Source organism: Lemur catta, chromosome 9 (assembly GCF_020740605.2).
Source record: "Lemur catta isolate mLemCat1 chromosome 9, mLemCat1.pri, whole genome shotgun sequence".
Lineage (NCBI taxonomy): Eukaryota > Metazoa > Chordata > Mammalia > Primates > Lemuridae > Lemur > Lemur catta.
The window spans coordinates 25,672,478-25,696,277 of record NC_059136.1 but is presented as its reverse complement, the minus strand read 5'-3'; the positions used below and the strand labels follow the sequence as shown (position 1 = coordinate 25,696,277).

Here is a 23,800-nt window from a genome sequence, read left to right as displayed (position 1 = left end):
GTACTAGTCAAGCCTGTAGGTTAACTCAGACATAGGCTTCAAATCACTCCCTACTCTCCATTTCCTCAGTCGTGCCCTTAATTAAGACCAGCTTCATTTATTTGTACAACCTAATTATATAATTAAAAGAACATACAGACTATTAAATCAGACCTCTGAACTTTGCCCCTTTCACTTTACTAGCTAGACGACAGCAGGCGAGCCACTTCCTTAATGACAAACATTGGGTTACTTCCCCCTTCTAATGTGGATCACTGTAATGCCTTCCTTACTGATCCTGTGACATCCTCCTGCCATATAAATCTGTTCTTCTGCAACATGAAAAATTTTTATCAGAATCAAGTGCAAACTGCTTTGATCCTGACAAATATCAACTTTATCTCCTCCACCCAACCCAACCTATACTCCATACATGATGAAAAGCATTCAGTTTCACAAAACTCCAGTCTCTCATATCTCCATGCCTTTGCACATAGTGGAATCCCCTTATGGCTTCCCATCTTCCACTGAACTAACTTCTACAAAGGAGTCACCACATCTGGTGAACAGCCAGTTTTTGTATAGTTCCTGGGCTAAGAATGGTTCATATATATATATATATTTTTTTTTTTTAACTTTTTTCCTTCTTTCCTTTTTCCTCCTCTCTCTCCTCCTAATACACACCTTTTTTTAGTAAGGGGAATACCATGATGTCACTCTAGCCTGGCCATGTAGATCCAACCCTAGGGCCTGCTTTTAAAACCACCATAAAATTGAGAGCAAGCAGATGGTGGTCCAGGCACAGTAGTGGGCTTGTGGGAAACTCAGTCTGTTGTGCCGATGATGCTTGGTCTGTTGGTTTGTTTTGGAATCACCTTGATTTGTCTTCTTCTAAATACAAACTCATCTAAGGCCAGGGAAGTCCTGACTTTTCAAGAACTCTCTATGTGCAAACCCTGGAGGATGGCCACTGAATTTGTCACAGAATATGGCAACACGGTCGAATGAACCACAGCAACAAAAGTGAGCTTCCAGCTCTTCTGCTGCAACACAGTCACACTGCCAACACAGATGGAACGGGCATCAGCCGCCACCTTCTCTTCAGTGGACGTGATCAATGACACTGCTCAGGTTCTTCTGCTTCTCTACTTTGTTCTATTGCTCCTTTAGCTTCTCAGCTTCTTCCTCCATCTCCCTAACTCGAGCTTTGATGGCTTTAGCTCCGATTCCTCAATGGCACTATTCCCCAGGTAACCCCAACCAGTGCCAGCTCCCCCTCCTCCCCCCGCCTGGCTGCTGGGGCCTCCCAGGGGTTGTGGAGTGGGCACAGGACCAGGGCAGCTCCTCTTTGGGCTCAGGCTCTCTCCAGCCTCAGCTCCTCAGATTCTAATCCTTTTCGCCCCCCAGGACCTCCCCGCTGGCCAAGGCACAAGACGGCTCCACTGTCCACCCCAGCCCAAAGCCCTGACTGCCTGCAGCACCCCCACTCAGTTGGGAAGGATGAGAGTAAAAGGGAGGGAGGGAGAATATACAATAGGCTGTATGTGGCTGTCAAAGACTGAAATGTTTACTCTCTGGCCTTTAACAGAAAAAGTTTGCCGACCCCTGAGGTTGAGCATCACTAGAGACTTGCTCCAGGTTCACAGCATACGGGTATGACACAATTGCAGCACCATGCCAAATGCCACTGAACTGTTTAAGTCTCACTCCTCCTCCTGTCTATACCTTTAGGGCTTAATACCGTACCAGTACAAAAACAGCATTTAATAAATGCTGAACAAATGAACTAACTGAATGAACTAGCTCAAGAACTGGAGAAACATAAACAGAAAGGATCAGGCCTTTAGCAATAAAACACTATTTAAGTCTATTAAAAATACTACTATTATCACCTTACATTTGTATACCACTTTACATAGTAACTGCACATATAACCTCAAAGGCTAAGATAATACTATACTTCACAAGAGCACACTGAGAAGCACAGAAACTAAGTAACTTGCCAAAAGTCACATGGTTAAAGGCAGAGAGCCAATATTTAAACCCACATCTTCTGTTTCTTACATAAAATGTTTTTTCTATTAAACAGACCTGCTTCTCTACAAAAACAATACCTCGACACTTTTAACTACTAATGCCTGAGACTTTAGAAGAGGAATAAAATTTAACTTCTGACCATTTAACTTTGATAAGTTAATGCTACTTTCTGGGGAAGGGGGGAGGGAGTGAAATGGACACCCAAAATAAGTACTAGGCTAAAAACTCTTGGAATAACCACAAACTAAAAATTTTTTTCTTGCTTTTTTTTTAAGAGTCAATCCTTGACAAAATTAAACAACATAATTAACAAATGCCACTGAAAGGAAGGCAGCTGCAGTCACAGCATGAACCCCTTGTCTGTCAGCTAAGCTTAAACAAACTGGCAGTTGAGGTAGTCACTTGTCTTTAAGCTTCAGTTTGGGCAGAACAGAGTCCAAAAGCTGATAATGTACATTAACACCTCAACTTCAGCCAGGGAACAAAACAAGTGTTTCCAGAGGCAGAAAAGAAATATAAAAAATTCTACTTTCAAAAAAAAGCCTAATAATCTATTAGTCTAATATTTTTCCATAATCAAGTATAAATTATGCATACCTGGAGTTTAAGTAGCTAAGTGTCCAAAAGTTTCTGAGTTAGGACCAAGATCTTAGCCAAATTCAACTACAATATGGTCTATTTAAGATAACATTAATTTCAAAGAATTGGAACCATATAGAACACATTTTCTGGCTACAATCCAATTTTAGAAATAAGCCACAAGATACATTGAGAAAAATTTCATTTGTCTGTAATCTATAAAGCACTTTAAAACGATGGAATCTTAGAAATTAGGAAATGTCTAAATATTAAATATTCATTGAATGGAATAAATGCTTTATGAACTAAACAAAAATATTTCATATCAAAACTTGGCCCTCAGGTAAACAAAGATTCCTAAAAGAAAAAAATTTAATCATAAAGGAAAAGAGTAATAAAGTTTATTATACTAAAATTAAGAACGTTAGTTCCAAGACACCTCAAAGGTAAAAAGACAAACCACAAACTGGAAAATATTCATAACATATAATGATGGACTGTAATCCACACATGAAGAACAGCTACAAGCCAATAAGAAAAAAGAGAGAAAAAGAAAATTAGGCCAAAGACTTCACAGGTCCTTCACTGAAGACAAAACAGATGGCAAATATATTAAAAGAGGCTCAACATCATTAGTAGTAAGAGAAGTTCAAATTGAAGCCACAATAAGATATCATGATATATATACATAAGAATGGCAAAAAAGTCAGACAAAATAAATTACTGATAAGGATGTGGAGCAATCAGGACTCATTATATTAATGGGGATTTAAATTGGTACAACTACTATGAAAAGCAATTTGGCAGTAGTCAGGCTCAAGACTAGCCCAGCAATCACACTCCTAGAAATATAGGCTAGATACATTCACACCCATGGACAACAAGAGTGTTCATACATGAGCAGCAGTGTCTGCAGTAGCAAAAGATTGGAAACAACCCAAATGCCCATCAACTGTAGACTAGATTACACAACAGAGAAAATGAATGAACACTAACAATATATAGCACCTCCGATGAGTCAGAATCAGAGAGCTGAGTGCAGGGGGGAAGCATATCATACAACAAGACATCTCGTGTGAGTCCCTTAATATAAAGCTCAAAACAAAGCTAAAAAATTATGAACATAATATTCATTCAATGACTGCTATTTTAAATACTGGGGATACAACAGTGAATAGAGAGACATTTTGCCCTCATAGAATTTACATCATAGCCAAGTGAGAAAGAAACTAAAAAATGAAATACAAACAATATCAGATGGTGAAAACGGCTTGTAGAAGAATGAGGAGTTAAAGTGGCTGAGAGGAAGATGTCCTCAGGAGGTGACACAGGCTTCATGAACACAGTGGCACTAGCATGAAGAGGGGGGCAGAGCCACCTCTGACGGAGGAGGGAAGGGGATGTGACCCGGGAGCACACATAGGCCTTGGACGGTAATGGGGTGCCCCACTGTTTAGGCTGGGCAGTAGGTGAACGGGGTTTGCTGTTATTACCCTCTATACCAGAGCAGCAAACTACCACCTACAGGCCACTCTGGCCCCATTTGTTTTATTACATCCCATGAGCTAAGAATGGTACATGATTAAAGAAATTAAAATAATGTTCCACAGCATGTGAAAATTATATGAAATTCAAATTTCTGCTCAGCAGCTTGGGCAGTGGGCAATGGCCAGGCAGCCCAGCTTCAAGCACTGCGGCCCACAGGCACCCAGCATGCGCCCTCCCAACCACCAAGATGCCTAAGAGGAAGGTCAGCTTGGCTGAAGGTGTAGTGAAGGAAGAATCCAAAAAGTGATCTGTGTGGTTGTCAGCTAAACCTGCTGCGGCAAAAGTGGAAATAAAACCAAAAAAGGCAATGGCAAAGGATAAATCGTCAGACAAAAAAGTGCAACCAAAAGGGAAAAAGGAAGCAAAGGAAAAAAATGAAGCAAAGGAAAAACAGGAGGAAGTGGCTAACCAAGAAACTAAAGATTTACCTACAGAACATGAAGCAAAACTGAGGAAGAGTCCAGTCTCTGCTGAAGCTGGAGAGAAGCCAAGTTTGATTAATATCATACACCATGTTTTACAGTGGTCCTTGTCTCCCTTCTTGCACAATCCAGAGGAATATTTTTATCAACTATTTTGGAAATGCAAGTTTTTTAGTAGCTCTAGAAACATTTTTAAGGAGGGAATCCCACTTCATCCCATTTTTAAAGGGTAAATGCTTTTTTTTAAGAGGTGAAATTATACACTGATAATTTTTTGGCACAACCAGAAAATAGTGTGGGATGTTGAATTATGGGAGGCTTTGACTGTCTTGGGTGTCAGCTTAATACTCCATAGACAGGGGTTAGTTTTTATATCCTATAATACAGAGCATACTAAATGGCAATGTGGAGTCACAAGCCTGCATTTAATGTCTTAAACATTTTTTTTTTTTTGAGACAGAGTCTCGCTCTGTTCCCCGGGCTAGAGTGAGTGCCCTGGCGTCAGCCTAACTCACAGCAACCTCAAACTCCTGGGCTTAAGCAATCCTCCTGCCTCAGCCTCCCGAGTAGCTGGGACTACAGGCATGCGCCACCATGCCTGGCTAATTTTTTCTATATGTATTTTTAGTTGGCCAGATAATTTCTTTCTATTTTTAGTAGAAACGGGGTCTCACTCTTGCTCAGGCTGGTCTTGAACTCCTGACCTCAAGCGATCCACCCACCTCGGCCTCCCAGAGTGCTAGGATTACAGGCGTGAGCCACCACGCCTGTACTTACTGTCTTAAACATTTTGAATTACGTCTATTCCCCTGTTGTTTTTAGTAGACTTGTTTCCTAAAGAAAACTCACTCCTTGCTCATGGCTCTCCTGTCAGAATTGTGTACATTCTGTAACATCTTTGGTCATGGTAGTCCTGTTTTCCTAATAACTTTGTTAATGTGCTGTGAAAGATTGAAAATTTGAGTATGTAATATATATGATGACAAATTACGAATTGGTGGGACTTATGTAACAGCTTATCAACATATGAAGATACTGGTACTTGATATCCTCTTAAGGAAAATTTGCCTCCAAATTTTAAGCTGGAAAGTCACTGGAGTAACTGTTTAAAAAAGAATTACAATAAATGGTTTTTTAGATTTTTGGTATGCATTTTTAAGAATTGTGTACAAACTGAAACGTCTGTACTGATCATCAACACAACCAATAAACTTAAAATTACAAACAAAAAAATGTCTATGTCTAGAAATAAAGTTGTATCAGACACAGGCAGCTCATTCCTTTACATATTGTCCATGGCTGCTTTTGCCCTATAGCAACAGAACTAAGTACTTTTGTCACATTTAGCCCACAAAGCCTAAAATGTTTACTGTCTGGCCTTTTAAAAAGAAAGTTTGTTGGAGCCTTACTTAGCTAGAACATAACTGGGAACTTAGCCCAGGCTGACTTGGGTGTCCTTCCTCTAGTTCTCAGAATCTATACCTCACACACATTTTATATATGACCTTTTGTAACTCTTCAGAGTTTAATAAAATGATTTTTTGAAAAAGACTAACACATCAAGTATATTTCTCTGATACATATTGCCCTATTAAAGCTCCACACTTCTCCTCCATCCTAATGACTCAGTTTTAAAAACAGACATGTACTGCAATCAGGAGCATTAAACCAATGTAGTGAAGCAAACCAAAGCAAGCTACAGTTTATTTTGACTCAAGTACAGTTTTAATTAAGGACAGGACAGGAAAGGAAGAAAGAAACAAACCTAGCTAAGGGCTCCAAGTCTGTGGAGTCACTGGATCATTAACATACTGGACAGCCAGCTGCATCACCCACTCACTGCAGAATCTTAAAAAAGCAGCAGAGCTACATTCAATTCCTTACCTATCTTTTTATAAAAAATGTGTCATGAATTATGTTACATCTCAGCAGGAGCTGTCCAATGTTAGCATATATGTTCCCAAATCAAGTGACTTCACGACTTTCTTAAATATGAACTGCTGCTACCTTTGAAAAGAGTTAACAAATAATAATGGTTGAAGGTGGTGAAAAATATACAGGGAATTTGTTATAACATTCTGGTTTTACATAGGTCTGAAAACTCATAGGTTTAAAATAAAATTAAAGATACATATTTTAATTATTTTCTATTAAATGAGTATTTAATAGAAAAGTCATACAATTCTCATGTATCTTTCAAAACCCTTAGTACGAAATATAGTTTTCCATCACCCTTACTACTGGCAACTAAAAAAAAGATACTTATTTAAAAATCTGTATTAAGGCTTTCATCAATGGCCTAAGAAAATGATAGGACATTCATGTAAAGGAAAACTATGAAGTTGTATTACATTATCAAATCTTCTGAGTCCTTGTTGAAGCCCCAATACAAATATCTACTTCTCTAATTTAATGTTTAAGAAAGGCTTTATGACTAGTAAACTTGTCCACGTGCCAGTCTTTATGAAGATGGATGGTGAAATACTCTTCCGGCATAGGAAAGCTGGTTCATCACTGTCTCAGTCCTTATAGGAAGGCAGGCAGGAAGGAAAGCTGCGCCTCTCTTTTTCCCATGTATAAAGCAATAAATGAACACAAACATCCCATTCTATTTATGCCGCAATTTTACAAATTGAGCAAAGATGCAGGAAGGATTGAATACTTTGAAAACTGGCAAACTTTAACTTTTGGTTTTTGTTTTCTAAATTCTGGGGTAACCTAGAAACATTTAATAACTATTATCTTTCCTGAAACATTTAATAAGACTAATGCAATCATAGTGCCATGCAAGGAAATGGAGATTGGAAAAGCTAACATATGAACCCAGGATCACAGAACAAGGATTCTGACACCAATGTCATGCCCTTAACCATCTCACTCCACAATGGTTACTCAACTTTCAAATTGAGACTCAGTGCCATCTTATGACCATACTTTGAAAACCAATGTCTTGCTACTCGAAATGGGGTCCATAGACCACCAGCACTAGCATTACCTGGGAACTTGCTAGAAATGCAAGTCTGAGCCCTTCCCAAATAGACTGAATTAGAACCTAAGATCTAACAAGAGCCCTGAGGTAATATAAGTACACATTAACGTTTGAGAAAACTTGATATAGTACCTGCATACACTCTATTTTGAGGTAGTTTATCTAGTTCAAATACGTATCCTGGTACCGCAAAACTAAGCTGTGATCCCAAAGCTGAAGGTAGAGAAATGCTGGCAGGCCATTCCCCAGGTGGCCATGAAAAGTGGCCTGACCTTTCCCCTATGCCCATCCTTAGTCCCCCTCTATCTTTACCTCCCCTCTTGAACAACCCAACTTACTGACACATCTGAATCCTTCCTCCAAGAGTAATACACAACAAGGCAATGGCTATAGCCAACATCCCCCAAGTTCCTTGAAATGTGCCCAAGAACTATCAGGCGAAATCTAGAGCATGGTTAAGCAGGCAGAAAGGGACAGCTGAGACTGGTTCACGCTTGTCTTCTGATCCTAACAACTGTGGACATATTCTTAAAACACTGGTGCCCTGTGAGCTAGAGAGGTCCCTACATTGAGTGAATGAATGGAATATCCTGGCGTAGGTTTTCCTATGGTGACATTTTCTTAAATCTGTGGTTTCTGCTACCTCTCTTGATGCTAGAAATCAAATTTAAGATGCACTAATTTCTTCAAGTTCCCACCAACATCTAGGCTCTGCCTGTGCTCTTCTTCTCCCTAGAACCTTCCCCCCAATCTTCCTCACTTCACCAAACTAATTCCTATTGTCCCTCAAGAGTGGGTGCTGTGGTTCTCCTGCCAGTCCCGGCAGTGCCTTGCAGTCTTGCACAGCACTGTGACAGGCTGAGGGCAGGGATGGTGGGATGTGTGGGCAGGAGCAGTGGGAGCCACTGGGTCCAAGACACAGATCAACACACAATAAATGTTTCCACTAAAACTATCAGTTAAATCTGACAGGTCTATGTAAGTTAAAATATCAATATGTAATGGTTTTCTATTCAGTATACCACAGCTTCACATTTCACCACCTAAACCAGTCTGAGAACCCACACTGTACCTTAGGGATAGGTTTCACAATAAGTCTATTAAAGTAGCTCAATCATTTGTCCAGCTGTAGAGATTCCAAAAAAAATTCAAACTTTAAACAGCAAGGATACCCGTATTAGTGGTTCTCAAATGCAGATCTGTGTAACAGTGCAATTCCCTGATGACAGTTTCATACTATAGCCAGCACTTATCCAATAGAAGTTTCTGCAATAATGAAAATGTTCTGTACACACATTGTCCAATGTGGTAGCCACTAGCCACATGTAGCTACAGAGCAAGTGAAATGGGTCTAGTGTGACTGAGGAATGGGACTTTTAATTTCATTTAACTGTAATTAATTTCAATTTAAATAGCCACATGTGGCTAGTGGCTACCACCTCAGACATCAGGTTCAGGTCTAGACACTAGAGTGAAAAGGAATTTTCCTTGGCTTCTTAACTGCAGGCTATGTTGTATGGTCCAATCCTCCTCCTGAAAAAGACTGAAAAAGATGGATAGAATATTTTTAAAACCTTAAAACCAACCAGAAACTGAAAAGACAAGAAGGAAATACAAGGCCAAAATTAAACGGAAACCAGGAACCCAAAAAGACAAACATGCATGGAAACCACCTTTGCCCAGAAGGCATTTGCCAGTTCTGAAAATGTTCAACTGCCATTTTTACCACAGTGCAGGGAAGGACAGGAATCAAAGGTTGGGTTCTCCAAAGCATATAACCAGAAACCCTACCACAGTAAGCAAGACCCCAAAGGCTACACACCTAAGGATAAACCAGAAGTGACCCATCTCTCCATTCGAGTTACAGCTCTGGGTGGTTCAAAGAATCTCAAGCCAAGTTGAAAATTTGGCTTAAGGTGATCCCAGACTGGTTGAAGCAAAAACAAGTGTTCTCTCAAGGAAGCTACCATCATTCTAGGCCTCAAGAGTCCTACAAATCATCTGGATCCATATCTTATCCCATAAACAAAAACTAACTCAAAATGAATCATAGACCTAAATGTAAAACCTAAAACTCTAAAACTTCTAGGGGAAAAAAAACAAAAGAAAACCTTTGTGGCCTAGGATTAGGCAATTCCTAAACAGGAAACCAAAAACCACAATCCATAGAACTAATAAGTGAGAAACCATCAAAATGTGTAACTTTTGCTTTTCAAGATACTGATAAGAGAATATAAAATCAAGCCACAACCTGGGAGAAAAATATAGTATGTATCTGATAAAGGACTTGTATCCAGAATATATAGAGAACTCTCAAAACCCAACAAAAATGGGAAAACAACTTTTCAAATGGGCAAAAGATTTGAACATTTGACCAAAGAAGATATATGGATGGTAAGGAACCACATGAAAAGATGTCCAACACTATTAGTCCTTTGGGAAATGCAAAGTAAAACCACAATGAAATACCATTACAAACCTATTAAAATGTCTAAAATTTACCAAGACTGATCACACCAATCTTTGCCCTAATGATGTAGAACAACCAGAACTCTCATATAGAGCTGATAGGAATGTAAAATGGTACAATCACTCTAGAAGACAGTTTCACACTTTCTAAACAAGTTACACATATACATACCATATGATCCAGCCATTCCAGTCCCTAGGGCCAATCATTCCCAAGAAACATGAAAGCCTATGTTCAAAAATATTCATAAGACTATTTGTAATAACCCAAAACTGGAAATAACTCTCCACAAATAGGTCTATACATTCAATGTAATACCAAACATCTGGAAGAATTATTTTGGAAGCTGACAAGTAATTCCAAAACATATATAGACCTACAAAGGGTCAAGAATAGTCAAGGTACCATGGAAGAGAACCAACTGGGAAGAATTTCAGAATATGACTTATTATAAAGTGTGATGTTGTGAAACATGTATTTGGTTTCCGGGCATACAACTCCTAAAATCCTTGCAATCTCTGAAGTGATACCCTTTCGTATGCTAATATTGACTAATAGCTTCAGGATGGACCTGCTACCCAGAAAGACCCAACCTCTAAGAAAGGAAGAGGGGCTAAAGGTCAGGTCGATCACCAAAGGCCAATGATTTAATCAATCATGCCTGCATAATGAAGGCTTCATAACAACTCAAGAGGACAAGGCATAGAGAGCTTCTGGATAGCTGAACTTGTGGAAGTTCCTGGAAGGTGGGGCAATCATGGAGGGCATGGAAGCTCCGCCACTTCCCCCATACCTCACCCTGCCCATCTCTTCACCTGTATCCTTTGTAATATCATTTAGAATAAAACAGTAAACATGTTCCCCTGAGTTCTGTGAGCCACTCCAGCAAATTAATCGAACTCAAAGAGAAGATTACACGAACCCAAACTTGAAGCCAAGTCAGTCAGAACTTCTGGAGGCTCAGACCTATGACTCATGTGTGAAGGAGGTGGGGGAGTCTTGGGGACCAAACCCTTGACCTGTGGGATCTGACACTATCTCCAGGTACATAGTGTCAGAATTGAATTGGAGGACACCCAGCTGGTGTCTGCTGCAGAACTGCTTGCTTGCTAACTGGTAGGGAGAAACCCCCAAGTATTTTAGGGTCACGAAAAAGGTCTTCCGTGTCCACCAGACATGGTGGCTCCCACCTGTCACTCTAGCACTTTGGGAGGCCAAGGCAGGATGATCGCCTGAAGCCAGGAGTTTGACACCAGCCTGAGCAAGAGCGAGACCCTGTCTCTACAAAAAATAGAAAAGCTGGAGAGCATGGTGGCACATGCCTGAAGTCCCAGCTACTTGGGAGGCTGATGCAGGAGGACTGCTTGAGCCCAGAAGTTTGAGGGTGCAGTGACATATGATGATGCCACTGCACTCTAGCCTAGGGGACAGAGTAAGACCCTGTCTCAAAAAGAAAAAAAAAAAAAAGGCCATCTTCTGTGCTGATTGTTGAGCAGAGGAAAAGTACAGTTTGAGCTCTTCCTGAACATATAGCTATAATAATCTAAACAGCTTAGTCCTAGTGAAATCAAATAGAGTCTAAAAACAGACACTCACATATACAGACCCTTGATTTACAACAAAGGCAGCATCACAGAACTTCAGGGAAAAACATGCTCTTTTCAGTAAACGGTGTTGAGACAACTAGATGTCCACATTTAATAAAACTGGCCCTTCTTTATTCTATACACCAAAACCAATTCCAAGTGAATTATAAAGTTAAAGATGAAAGGCAAAATTGTAAGACACTTAGAAAATAACAGAGGAATTAGTTCATGACCTCAGGTCAGGAAAAGACACAAAAAGCACTAACTATAAAGGAATAGACCAATGAACTGGACTACATTAAACTTCTGTTTATCCCAAAAACGTCTTAAGAGTCAGTGAAACTAAACACCACAAAACAGGAGGAGATAGTGGCAAAATATATAACAAAGGACATGTATTCTGAATATATAAAGAAGCTACAAATCAATGAAGAAAAAAAAAAGAAGACCTAATAGAAAAATATCCAAATGGCCAGTAAATGTACAAAAAAAAAAAAAAGTACAACCTCATTACAATCAGAAAAAAGCTATTTAAAACAACAAAGTGGCAACACTGCAGAAACCACCAGAAGGGTGCACAGAGGGGAGACAGATTACAAGACCAAAGAGGGAGCCGTGCTTAAGAAGTAGTAAGAGAAGAATGGCCAGTGGCTGGAGCCTAATTTTTTAGTGACAAGTAACAGGAGAATCATTTACTAACATTTACTGAAAAGCTACTCTAGGCCAAGCACTCTTAGAAGTACATTTTTAATGCTGGTTATTGTCTGTAACTGACTATAAATTATAACTTTAACTCCACTTGACCAATTTTGAGGAGAAAGAAGTTGTTCCAGATAGCTTCTCCTCACTATCTAATTTATATTATTTTTGCTTTCATTAAGCTGCACAGTTGAGTAGAAGTTTGATCATGGGGGAAATTCACATGGAAACATTCTTCTCATTGTTTTGAGATTAATTAATTTCATCAGTTTATCTCTAACTCTTCTCTATCTTTGTAACAACTTTGATATATTTAAACACCCCTTATAATAAAATCTCCACAAAGCCATTCACTTTAGTCTTTTTACTTGATTCCCTTCAAATTTTTTCTGAAACTTTTTCCAGTGCTCTCATTTATCTCTATTCCTCAATTACCAACACACTGATAACCCAGAGAACCTTGGCAAAACGGGACTCTTCTTCATTCATTAAACAAATTACTTACTAACCACCTACAATAGTTATATGAGCAAACGGGGGTGGGCCTCAAATATACCTAAAGAATAATATAGAATCCCTGTCCCTGAGCTTACAATATTCTTTGCCAAGTAATACATCTAATTCTGCATAAGACATAATAGATACAAGGCACATCACCAATTTCATCTTTATAGACTTTTATTTAGCCTTTTTCTTAGGAAAAACGGAAAGGACCAAAGAATGTATTAAATTTAGATAAAAACTCAACACTAGGCATAAAAATCAATTCACGCAATGCAGCTTCATTAGTCGTCACCCCAAGACTTGGCAACCACCAACGCTAGTACATGCTAACCAACTTTTCAGCACCAAAACAGAACCACCACGGAACTTCTGCCTTAAGCACTAATATGTACATCCACTCTCCAGCTATTTGCCAAAAGCCACAAACCCAGGATCCATTCAAACTGCTATTTCAATGTAAAATTGTTCATTTAAATTCCAAACCAGGATTCAAAAGAATTAAGCAGCCTCAGCATAAAACATCAAAATCCCTAAACAAAAGTAGTTGTGAGGTCTTCCCAAGATTCTGAAAATCCTAACATATTTAGATTCCTGAAGTAAGGGCAATCTCTCTAGCAAAATGAAGCAGTCAAGAAGAGATCAAACACATATCTCAAGACTGATTTTTATCTGCTATGACCTTCGTTTATCTCAAAACTCTAAGGCAGTGGTTCACAAACATTAGCATGCATCAAAGCACCTAGGAAGCAAGTTAAAACAGCTTGCTGGGTCCCACCCCCAGAGTTTGATTCAGCAGGTCAGAGATAAGGGCTCATTTGCATTTCTGGCAAATATCTAAATGATGGTGATGCTGCAGTCCTGTTACTACTTTGTGAAGCACTGAAAACGTCCTGGAGTTTGCTGGAATGTGTGTGTATGAGTTACCCCCTCACAATATAGCAAGACTATAGGAACACCAATGAGAAGCAAACTCCAAAATCTCAGGAAGGAAGAGATTTTGTACCCAAATGTTGACTATCCTTACTTGAGTGAGGGTATTTTGACCTGTCACTTTCAAAATGTTTTATCTGAACAGTAGCATGGCAGTAAAAGACTCTTTGAACAAGGTCAAGGATGAGCTGGCATATTGTATAATTGGCACTTCAGTAATAAGGAAGACGGTTCTTTCAAATGGTTTCGGCGCATAATGTTAAAACCTTGTAAAGCATCCAGTGAATCCAGCTGATTAGTAAAAGATATATTAGAGCTTCTGTATCAGTAATCAAAAATCCCACTCATTTTGTATCACTTTAAGCAATTTTATGTGTCTTCAGAACTCAGAATAAGTCCAAATGAACACAAGATCAATTCCTACAGGATTGACTTCTAGAAAAAAAGAAAATTTCAAAACTGTAAAGGGGCAGAGCAGTATTTTTTTCCTGGCCCAAGTCTGATGACAGTAGTTATTTAAAAATAAAGGAGACAAAGGTAAAAACACAGATAATCCAAGTTCTTCCCTGGTATTAAGTCTCCTATGTGGTTTTTAAATGATATTCTTCACCAAGGCAACAACAGACAGCTGACTGACACAACAAACAGTTCTCCAATAATAAATGTGCCTGGGTTCTCTCACTGACTTACTCAATACGTACTATTTTGTCAGACACTGGGGTTTCAATAGTGTATAAAACCAAGTTTCTGCCCTCACAGAGCTTACATTCTCACAAGACAACAAACAATCCCTAAAAAATACATAACATATAAAAGCATTAAGGCCAGGGTGCGGTGGCTCACTCCTGTAATCCTAGCACTCTGGGAGGCTGAGGCGGGAGGATTGCTGGAGGTCAGGAGTTCGAGACCAGTCTGAGCAAGAGCGAGACCTCCATCTCTACTAAAAATAGAAAGAAATGATCTGGACAGCTAAAAATATATAGAAAAAAATCAGCCAGGCATGGTGGCACATGCCTGTAGTCCCAGCTACTCGGGAGGCTGAGGCAGGAGGATCACTTGAGCCCAGGAGTTTGAGGTTGCTGCGAGCTAGGCTGATGCCACAGCACTCTAGCCCAGGCAACAGAGTGAGACTCTGTCTCAAAAAAAAAAAAAAAAAGCATTATGCTCTTTCATCAGTCCAACAAAGGTATAGTGCTCTGGTCAAGAGAGAAGTAGACACAACAAGCATCTACAGGTCACAGCAGAATCCAAACCACAAAATGCAGGAATTTTAATAAAGAATATGGGGGCAGGAAAGAGATCCTAGGCATAAACAATCCACAAACATGACTTTTTAGGTTCTTCTGAGCTTTGGTTTTGATCCACTGGCCCCAAATAATGGAGCAGAGTATGTCAAGTCTTAAAAGCAGGATGGAAAATTCTAAATTGGAGAAAATGAATACATTCATTTCAGAAACATTTATAGAGCAGCAATCTGTTAGATATTATAAATGCTAGGATTTACCACAAGGGGCTCAACCTGTGTGAGGAGAAATATGCAATTTTTTCCCTTGCTTCCTACAGAACTGTGTTCCTATCATAAACAACACCATCCCAAGAAAAATCACCAATGGAAAACGTGGAGGTTACTAAAGCATGTCCTTTGGCAAATAAGAAGCATCAACCAGTGCTCCAGGCATTATATATTTTTATTTAATTCTAAATTGATTCAGATAATTAAGCAGGTTAATACTAAAAAACAAAATAATTAAATAATTGTGATACAGTCATTAAAATGCTTGTTAATACTATGTTGGCCAGATCACAATTTCATGTTCTCAAAGTGTCAGATTCAAACAGAAAATGGCATTACTTAAAACTTTCCAGGCACGGTAATTTATACTTGCATACTATTTACTCCTACTTCAGGAAACTGGGTTAAGTTTTAAGACTACTGTGACTTTTCCAGTCCCGGAGGCCACATGCTGTTAGGAGCTGGCTGCCCAGGATCCACCACTTGTGAGCGGAGTGACCCTGGATGAGCTACTCTAATTCTAAACTTCCAGCGTTTCATCTATAAAATGAGGATATAAATAGCACCTACAATTCAACAGTTCTCCTGAGGAATAAAGGAGATAAAGCATTATAACACTCAGCTCAGGTTTGGCACATGGTGTGTAACAAATGAAACAGTACAGAGGCTGTCCCAGATATACTTTACCTATAAAAAGACAATAACACCAATAACACATGGTACCCATGTGGGTGCCCAGTAAATATTATTGTTCTTAATCTATTGTTGGATAAAATTGAAATATAAGATTTTAGTCATTTGTTTCTGAAAAATGAGTTTATAGTAAATGGAAACATATCAGTAAGATTTAGCTAGGATTATGTTTTAATTAAATAGATAAAATTTAATTAAAGTTTGTAAGGAAACACCTTGATGTTCTTAAAAATAGGTAAACATGTGAAGCTGGGCACAATGGCTCACGCCTATAATCCTAGCACTTTGGTAGGCCAAAGCGGGAGAACTGCTTGAGGCTAGGGGTTCAAGATCAGTCTGAGCAACATAGTGAGACCTCACCTCTACAAAAAATAGAAAAATTAGCCAGGTGTGGTGGCAAAGACCCGTAGACCCAGCTATTCCGGAGGCTGACACAGGAGTATTGCTTGAGCCTGGGAGGTTTGAGGCTGCAGGGAGCTATGATGACACCACTGCATGCACTAGAACCTGGGTGACAGACCAAGACACTGTCTCAAAAAAAAAAAGGTAAACTTTGTGGTGATGCAACCAGTGCTTTTCTGAAGCTTCCAACTGCTAAAGAGCGGAAATAGTGCCATAAAGGCAAAAACATCTATTTCCTACTCTTGTCTATAAACCATTTCATTAGTGTTTATGCAAATCAGGCTATAATTAACAGCACTGCTGAAAATTCCATTTAAACTGAGTGTTGAAACATGTATGCTTATCTGAATTTTATTTCCATCATAGAACCCGCTAAAAAAAAAATTGTTATAGATACAGACAGAGGGGGTTCCTCTACCGCTTTATAATCAGAAACACATTTAAGCAGTTCTGAATAAAATTTGGCACAATTCCTAGAAATCAATACCAGAAACTGGTAGACACAAATGTCATTTCTCTTGCACTAGGCTGCCTTTTGGTAGTCATGAAATGAAATAAACGAAATTAACCTTTCCCAAAATGTCCACAGAGAGAAAAAGCAAGAAAAGGCTCAAATAATCCACTATTAAGAGCAATTTACAGAAGAGAGGTCAAAAAATAACTTCCCAATGCAGTGTGATGAGATCAGTAAGCCACAGGTGCACCAAAGGACGAGCTGAAACTGCTTTTCACCATTTTCCATCCCAGTCTCAGGATTGATCAGCAACATTTGGATGCTTAGATGCATTCATAAACTTTCTGAAGTATATAACTATTGATTCAAGTAAGGTCACTTACTTCGCCCAAATTTTAAAACTTGCTTTTTAAATAATTCATACAGGTATCGGTAAAAATTCTCAAAGAACCCCACAGCAATTTATTGCTAATTACTTAAGAAATTTTAGTAAGGGGAAATGGTAGTGAGAATGTGTTGTCCCCACAACCCTACCCCCAGAGGCTGAGGCAGGAGGATGGCTTGAGCCCAGGATTTTGAGGTTGCAGGGAGCCATGATTGCACCACTGCATTCCAGCCTGGGCAACAGAGTGAGACCATCTCTAAATAAATAAAATTTTTTTAAAAATGTGTTTTTAAGAGACAGGGTCTCACTGTTGCTCAGGCTGGAGTGCAGTGGCTAGTCACAGGTGCAATCCCACTAATAATCCACAGGGGAGTTTTCACCTGCTCTATTTCCAACCTGGGCCAGTTCACCCCTCCTTAAGCAACCCAGTGGTCCCCCTTTTGGGGGAGGTTACTATATTGATGCCAAACGAAGTCCAGACATCTGATTGGCATTACACACTACAGCCCAGAACTACTGGACTCAAGCAATCCCCCCACCTCAGCGTCCCAAGTAGCTGAGATTACAGATGTGCACCACCACGCCCAGACTGAAAATGTGTTCTTAAACTGGAGCTTGAAGCAAAATAAAGTACAGGCATACCTCATTTTATTGTGCTTCACTTTATTGCTCTCTTCACAGTGTGTTTTTTACAAGCTGAAGAAGGTCTGTGGCAATCCTGCCTCAAGCAAGCCTATCAGGGCTATTTTTCCAACATCATATGCTCACTTTGTGTCTCTATGTCACATTTTGGTAATTCTCGCAGTATTTCAAACTTTTCCATTATTATTATGTTACAGTGATCTGTGATCAGTGATCTTTGATGTTACTGTTGTAATTGTTTTGAGACACCATGAACTGCACCTATATAACACAGCAAACTTAATAAATGTTGTGTATGTTCTGACTGCTCTAACAACCAGGAGCTGTTTCCCCTTTCTCTCCCTCTCCTGGGGCGTTCTTATTCCCCGAGACAAAAGAATATTGAAATTAGGCCAATTAATAACCCTACAATGGCCTTTAAGTGTTCAAGAGAAAGAAAGACTCCTATCTCTCCCATTTTATTTTTTTTACCTCTCCCACTTTAAATCAAAACCTAGAAATAATTAAGCTTAGTGAAGAAGGCATGTTGAAAGCCAAGAAAAGCCAAAAGCTAGGCCTCTTACACAAACAGCCAAGTTATCCATGCAAAGGAAAAGTTCTTGAAGGAAATATAAGTGCTACTCCAGTGAACACAAAAATGGTAAGAAAGCAAAACAGCCCCACTGCTGATATGGAGAAAGTCTTAGTGGTCTGGACAGAAGATCAAACCAGCCACAACACTCCCTTAAGCCACAGCCTAATCCAGAACATGGCCTCTCTTCAATTCTGTGAAGGCTGAGAGAGGTAAGGAAGCTACAGAAGAAAAGCTAGAAGCTAGCAGAAATTGGTTCATGAGGTTAAAGGAAAGAAGCCATCTCCATAACACAAAAGTGCAAGGTGAAGCAGCAAGTGCTGATGAAGAAGCTTTAACAAGTTATCCAGAAGATGTAACTAACATCACTGATGAAGGTGGCTATACTAACACCACATTTTCAGTGTAGATGAAACACCCTTCTACTGGAAGAAAATGCCATCTAGGACTTTCCTGGCTAGAGAAGTCAGTCAATTCCTGGCTTCAGAGCTTCAAAGGACAGACTCCTGTTAGGGGATAACGCAGCTGAAGCCAATGCTCATCTACCATTCCAAAAATCCCAGAGTCCTTAAGAATGATGCTAAATCTACTCTGCTTGTGCTATAGAAATGCAACAACAAAGCCTGGTTGACAGCATGTATGTTTTCAGTACAGTTTACTCAATATTTTAAGCCCACTGTTGAGACCTACTGCTCAGAAGAAAAAGATTCCTTTCAAAAGATTACTGCTCATTGACAATGCACCTGTTCACATAAGAGCTCTGACTGCGATGCAATGTACAAGGAAATGAAGGTTTTCATGCCTGCTAACAACATCCATTCTGCAGCCCAGGGATCAAGGAGTAATTTTGACTTTCAAGTCTTATTCTTAACAAATACATTTCATAAAGCTGTAACTGCTATAGATAGTGATTTCTTTGAAGGAATCAGATGGAATCTCAGCAAAGTACATTGAAAATCTTCTGGAAAGCATTTACCATTCTAGATGCCATTAACATTCATGATTCATGGGACGAGGTCAAAATACTACCATTAACAGGGGTTTGAAAGAGATTGATTCCAACCCTCATGGATAACTTGGGGCTCAAGACTTCAATGGTATAAGTCACTGCAGATGTGGTGGAAAGAACAAGAGAACTAGAAGTGGAGCCTGAAGATGTGACTGAATTGCTGCAATCTCAGGATCAAACCTGAACACATGAGGAGTTGTTTCTTATGGGTGAGCAAAAAAAGTGGTTTCTTGACATGGAATCTATTCCTGGAAAAGATCCTGTCAACACTGTTGAAATGACAACAGAAGATTTAGAATATTACATAAACATAGTTGATAAAGCAGCAGCAGGGTTTGGGAGGATTGACTCCAATTTTGAAAGTTCTACTGTGGGTAAAATGCTATCAATTAGCATCCCACGCTACAAAGAAATCTTTCATGGAAGGGAGATGATAGATAAAGCAAACTTCGTTGTTATCTAAGAAATTGCCACAACCACCCCAACCTTCAGCAACCACTACCTTGGTCAGTCAGCAGCCATCAACATTGAGCCAAGACTTTCCAACAGCAGAAAGATTACAACTTGCTGAAAGCTCAGATGACAGTCTGCATTTTTCAGCAATAAAGTATTTTTAAATTAAGGTTGTACATTGGTTTTCTTAACATAATGTTACTGCACACTTAATACACTATAGCGTAAACATAACTTTCATATGCAACGGGAAACACATTCGTGTGACTTGCTTTACTGTGATAATTCGCTTTGTTGAGGTACTCTGGAACCAAACCCACAATATCTCCAAGATATGCCTGTACTACAGAAACTAAACTGTTCTCAGATATTACCAGCAAAAATAATGCACTTCACAAATGTGGTTTTAAAAACAGAACTTTGTTATTGCAGTTTAAAACAAGACTTGATCCAGGTCTAAATCTAGGTCAGTTTAGGATGTATCTAACTGAAAACATCTAATTTCAAAACTGACAGATTTACATATTGTATAACAATTTGAATAGCATCTTTTGTAACCCTTAAGACAATTTTAATTATTTTATAAAAACTATAACACCACAAAATAGAGTAGAAAATTTTTCCAAAAATCTTTAGAGATGTGAACTAAGATCCTACCTCTGTAAATCAAATTAGCATCCAAGAAAGGATAGCCATTTTCAAAATTATTTTTTACCACATTATAGAATATAATTTCTTCCACATGAGCTAATCAATATTTTCTAAGAGACTACTTTTAACTATAGGATTTTCTTATTATATTTAGACAACTTCTCCAACTTCTTGGCAAGAAAAGCTATAGAACTGAAGAACATGGTTTTGAGGATTGAGGGATAAGTTATATAATTTCCAACAACAGGCATGGGGCTTTTCATAAAGAATTTAATTAAAAACTATCTTAGTTAAAAAATATTCTAATGGCTGGGTGCGGTGGCTCATGCCTGTAATCCTAGCAGCACTCTGGGAGGCTGAGGCGGGAGGATTGCTTGAGCCCAAGAGTTTGAGGTTGCTGTGAGCTAGGCTGACGCCACAGCACTCTAGCCCAGGCAACAGAGTGAGACTCTCTCAAAAAAAAAAAGAAAAGAAAAGAAAAAAACATTCTAATGATCTTCATTGCTGCATTTATAGAACTCCACTCCTAATAACTATTCACTTTCTATGGGCTGCTAGCCTCAAAAGAGGCTTTTTAAGTCCTATGTCCTCTAGGGAATTTGCCCCTGTATTCTGTAAAAACTAAGTTTGAATTCAATGTCTTTACTTATCCAAGTATTTGCTTCTTGATGTATCTATCGCCTCTGAATCAGATGTATAGGTCCTTCTAATCAGTGTCTATACTAAGTCTTATGGGACCATGAGTGCCTTTAAAAGGGAACACGTGTTTTAAATAATCTTTGCCCGTGTTCATTATTAAACTGGATTATTTGATAGTGACCTGAAAGAAATTCTTTAGAAGAAAATGTTGTAATACTGATCTTGATATTTCTGCAGCATTTAGTAAACCAAAGTGTTCAAAAGAGATGGTAGGTTCAGCTAGTCTTTCCCCACTAAGCATAGAAACAAATATAAAACAATTAAAGCCATAAAATACTGGAAAACAAACGTCCTTTAAAAGTTTCCTGTTTGAATATCGCACTGTTTTTTGAATTAAGTTAATAGTACAACTGGATGAAAATATCTCAAAAAAATTTGAATATTTTTATGTATCTTTTAATTAGTTCATTCACACATCTGCGTCCCAATTTTCAGAGGTTTTCAAACACAGGACAACTAATCAGAGTGCTCAACTCTCTTTCGAAGAGGAGACTATTTTCATTACCCGTTTTACAAATAAATATTAAGGTTGAGGCTCTGGTATTTCATTTCAAATAGCAATGGTCTGTTTTTCCAACCATGAAAATGTTTACATTCTAAGTAAAAATCCCAGTGATGGTCAAGTCTTAAATACAAATCCCCAAACTCTTGCACTGCCTTCAGCTTGAACGTATTTCAACCAGTTCCCATAATTACTACAATATTACTATTATCTTAGTCTCACTGCCAAAAACCCAGCTGCAGACTAACTATGCAAGAATGAGACACTGTTGAAATGGCTCAAAAAAAGAAAAAAAAAACTTTACCCTCAGTGCATTTAGCTACAAAATCCTGCAATTAAACGAAACCAATTAAACACACACATACACCCCTTCTTCTGAGAAAGAATTACAAAAGGAACCCAGAGAGAAATCCCGCAAATAGTCCCACCTAACCCACCGCAGCAGAGTTGGGGGCTGGGGGCGGGGAAGAGGAGGAAACTTGTGCAGCACAATGACTCAAGTGAGGGCTCTAGGGCTACAGCGAAGAAAACCACAAGACTCCATCAAACTTGAGCGGTTTGCTTTCGGGGACGCAGTGGGCTCGAGGCTCGGCCACCCGCAGACCCCTCGGAGCTCACCACCCTTCTGTGCCCGTGCGGCCGCGCCCCGGGAGGGAGGCCGAGGCCGCCGCGAACCTCCGTTTCGCGTCCGGCCGATCCCTCCTGGCGTCCCCGCGAATTCCCTCTTCCTCCTCCTTCCTCTCCCCTTTTGTTTTTCAGGCTTTCGGTCCGCTCCGGAGGCTGGCCCGTCCTTCCCGCGCCCCCCGGCCTCTCCCGTCCCTCCGCGCCTCCGTCCGCCCCGCGCGCCCCCCGAGCCCTCGGCCTCCTCGGACGCCCCCCCAGCCTCCTCACGTCCCCCGGACTCGCAATGTCCCCCAGTCCCCCGTCTCTCCGTCCCCCCATCTCCCTGTGCGCCCACAAAACACTGCGACCTCTTCGAGCCCCCATCCCGGCCTCCGCATGTACCCCAGCCTCACTATCTTCCCGAACCCCCCTGGCCATCCAGCGCCCCCCCACCCCGAACCCCCGGGCCTCCTCGGGCGCGCCAGACCTCCTCCAGCCCCCTGGCCTCCCAGAGCCTCTCGGCCTCCTCGGGCGCCCCCAACCTCCTCCCATCCCCTGGCCTCCCCATCTTCCCGGAGCGCCCCCGGCCTCCCGGAGCCACCGCCGGCGGGCCAGGGGCGCGGGAGGGGCCGGTCTCCGCCGCATCCGCCACCAGGACTGGCTGGTCCGGCCCCGCTCTGCCCCTCCGCCCTCGGGGCCGCGGCCCTGCCCACGACCAGTTCGGAGAAGGAGTCGGCCCGCCACCCGCCCAGCCCCCGGCCCGCGCCCCGCGCCCCGCGCCCCGCACTCACTCGGACCGCGGCTCGGCGCCGTGAGGCGAAGGCAGACGACGACGGGGCGGCGCCGGGCTACGGCGTCCGCGCGCCCTCCCACACCTCACGCCGCGGGCGCACAGCGGTCCCGGCCGGGCGGCGGCGGGCTCGCGCCCTCGGGGCCGTGCTGAGTCGGCGCGAGCCCGCGCGCGTGCGCGGCAGCCGGCTGAGGCGCGCGCCCCCACTTGGAGGCTCTCGCCCGGCTGCGCCTCCGTCCCGAGCTTCCGCCTCCCGGGAGGACCAGGCATGCGCGCCGCGACCGGCGCATGCCCAGCACGCTGCCAGGCTCCGCTCCCAAAGTCCGCTCTGGGGTTGCAGGGCCGGAGTTTCGGGGTGGCCGGAGGCTGCGCGAGGGCGTGGCGGCTGGCTGGGGAAAGCCCTGGGCTGGACGGTGGTGGGGGTCGCCCAGCCGAGCGGACGTCCTGGGGCTCCCATTGGCGGCACTCTTGGCGGGCAGGATTGGAAAGCCCTTCCCTGCCGCCAAATCCCAAACGTGGCCCCTCTGGAGGCCCTCCCTCCTCGGCATCCCTCCAGCCGGGCCGCAGAGTTGGAACCCCCGCGGTCGGCACCCGAGGTGCGCCCCGCGCCTTGCCTGAGCGCTCTCCAGGCGTCGCACCGGCCCTAATGAGGTGTTCTTGGGCCCTTTTTGCAGATAAGGAAACTGAGGC

The 23,800-nt window shown here is 41.3% G+C and overlaps 1 protein-coding gene and 1 pseudogene across 2 annotated transcripts in view; one reads left to right on the top strand and one right to left on the bottom strand.

Moving 5' to 3' along the window:
- Positions 1 to 23,255, bottom strand: part of PTK2 (protein tyrosine kinase 2) — a 258,855-nt gene extending 235,600 nt beyond the window's left edge. For both annotated transcript variants that reach the window (XM_045560796.1, XM_045560797.1), the window contains exon 1: positions 23,112 to 23,255. The gene's annotated coding sequence lies outside the window, so the exon portion shown is untranslated. The remainder of the gene's footprint in view (positions 1 to 23,111) is intronic.
- Positions 4,331 to 4,798, top strand: LOC123644387 (annotated as a pseudogene).
- Positions 23,256 to 23,800: the final 545 nt, after the last annotated feature.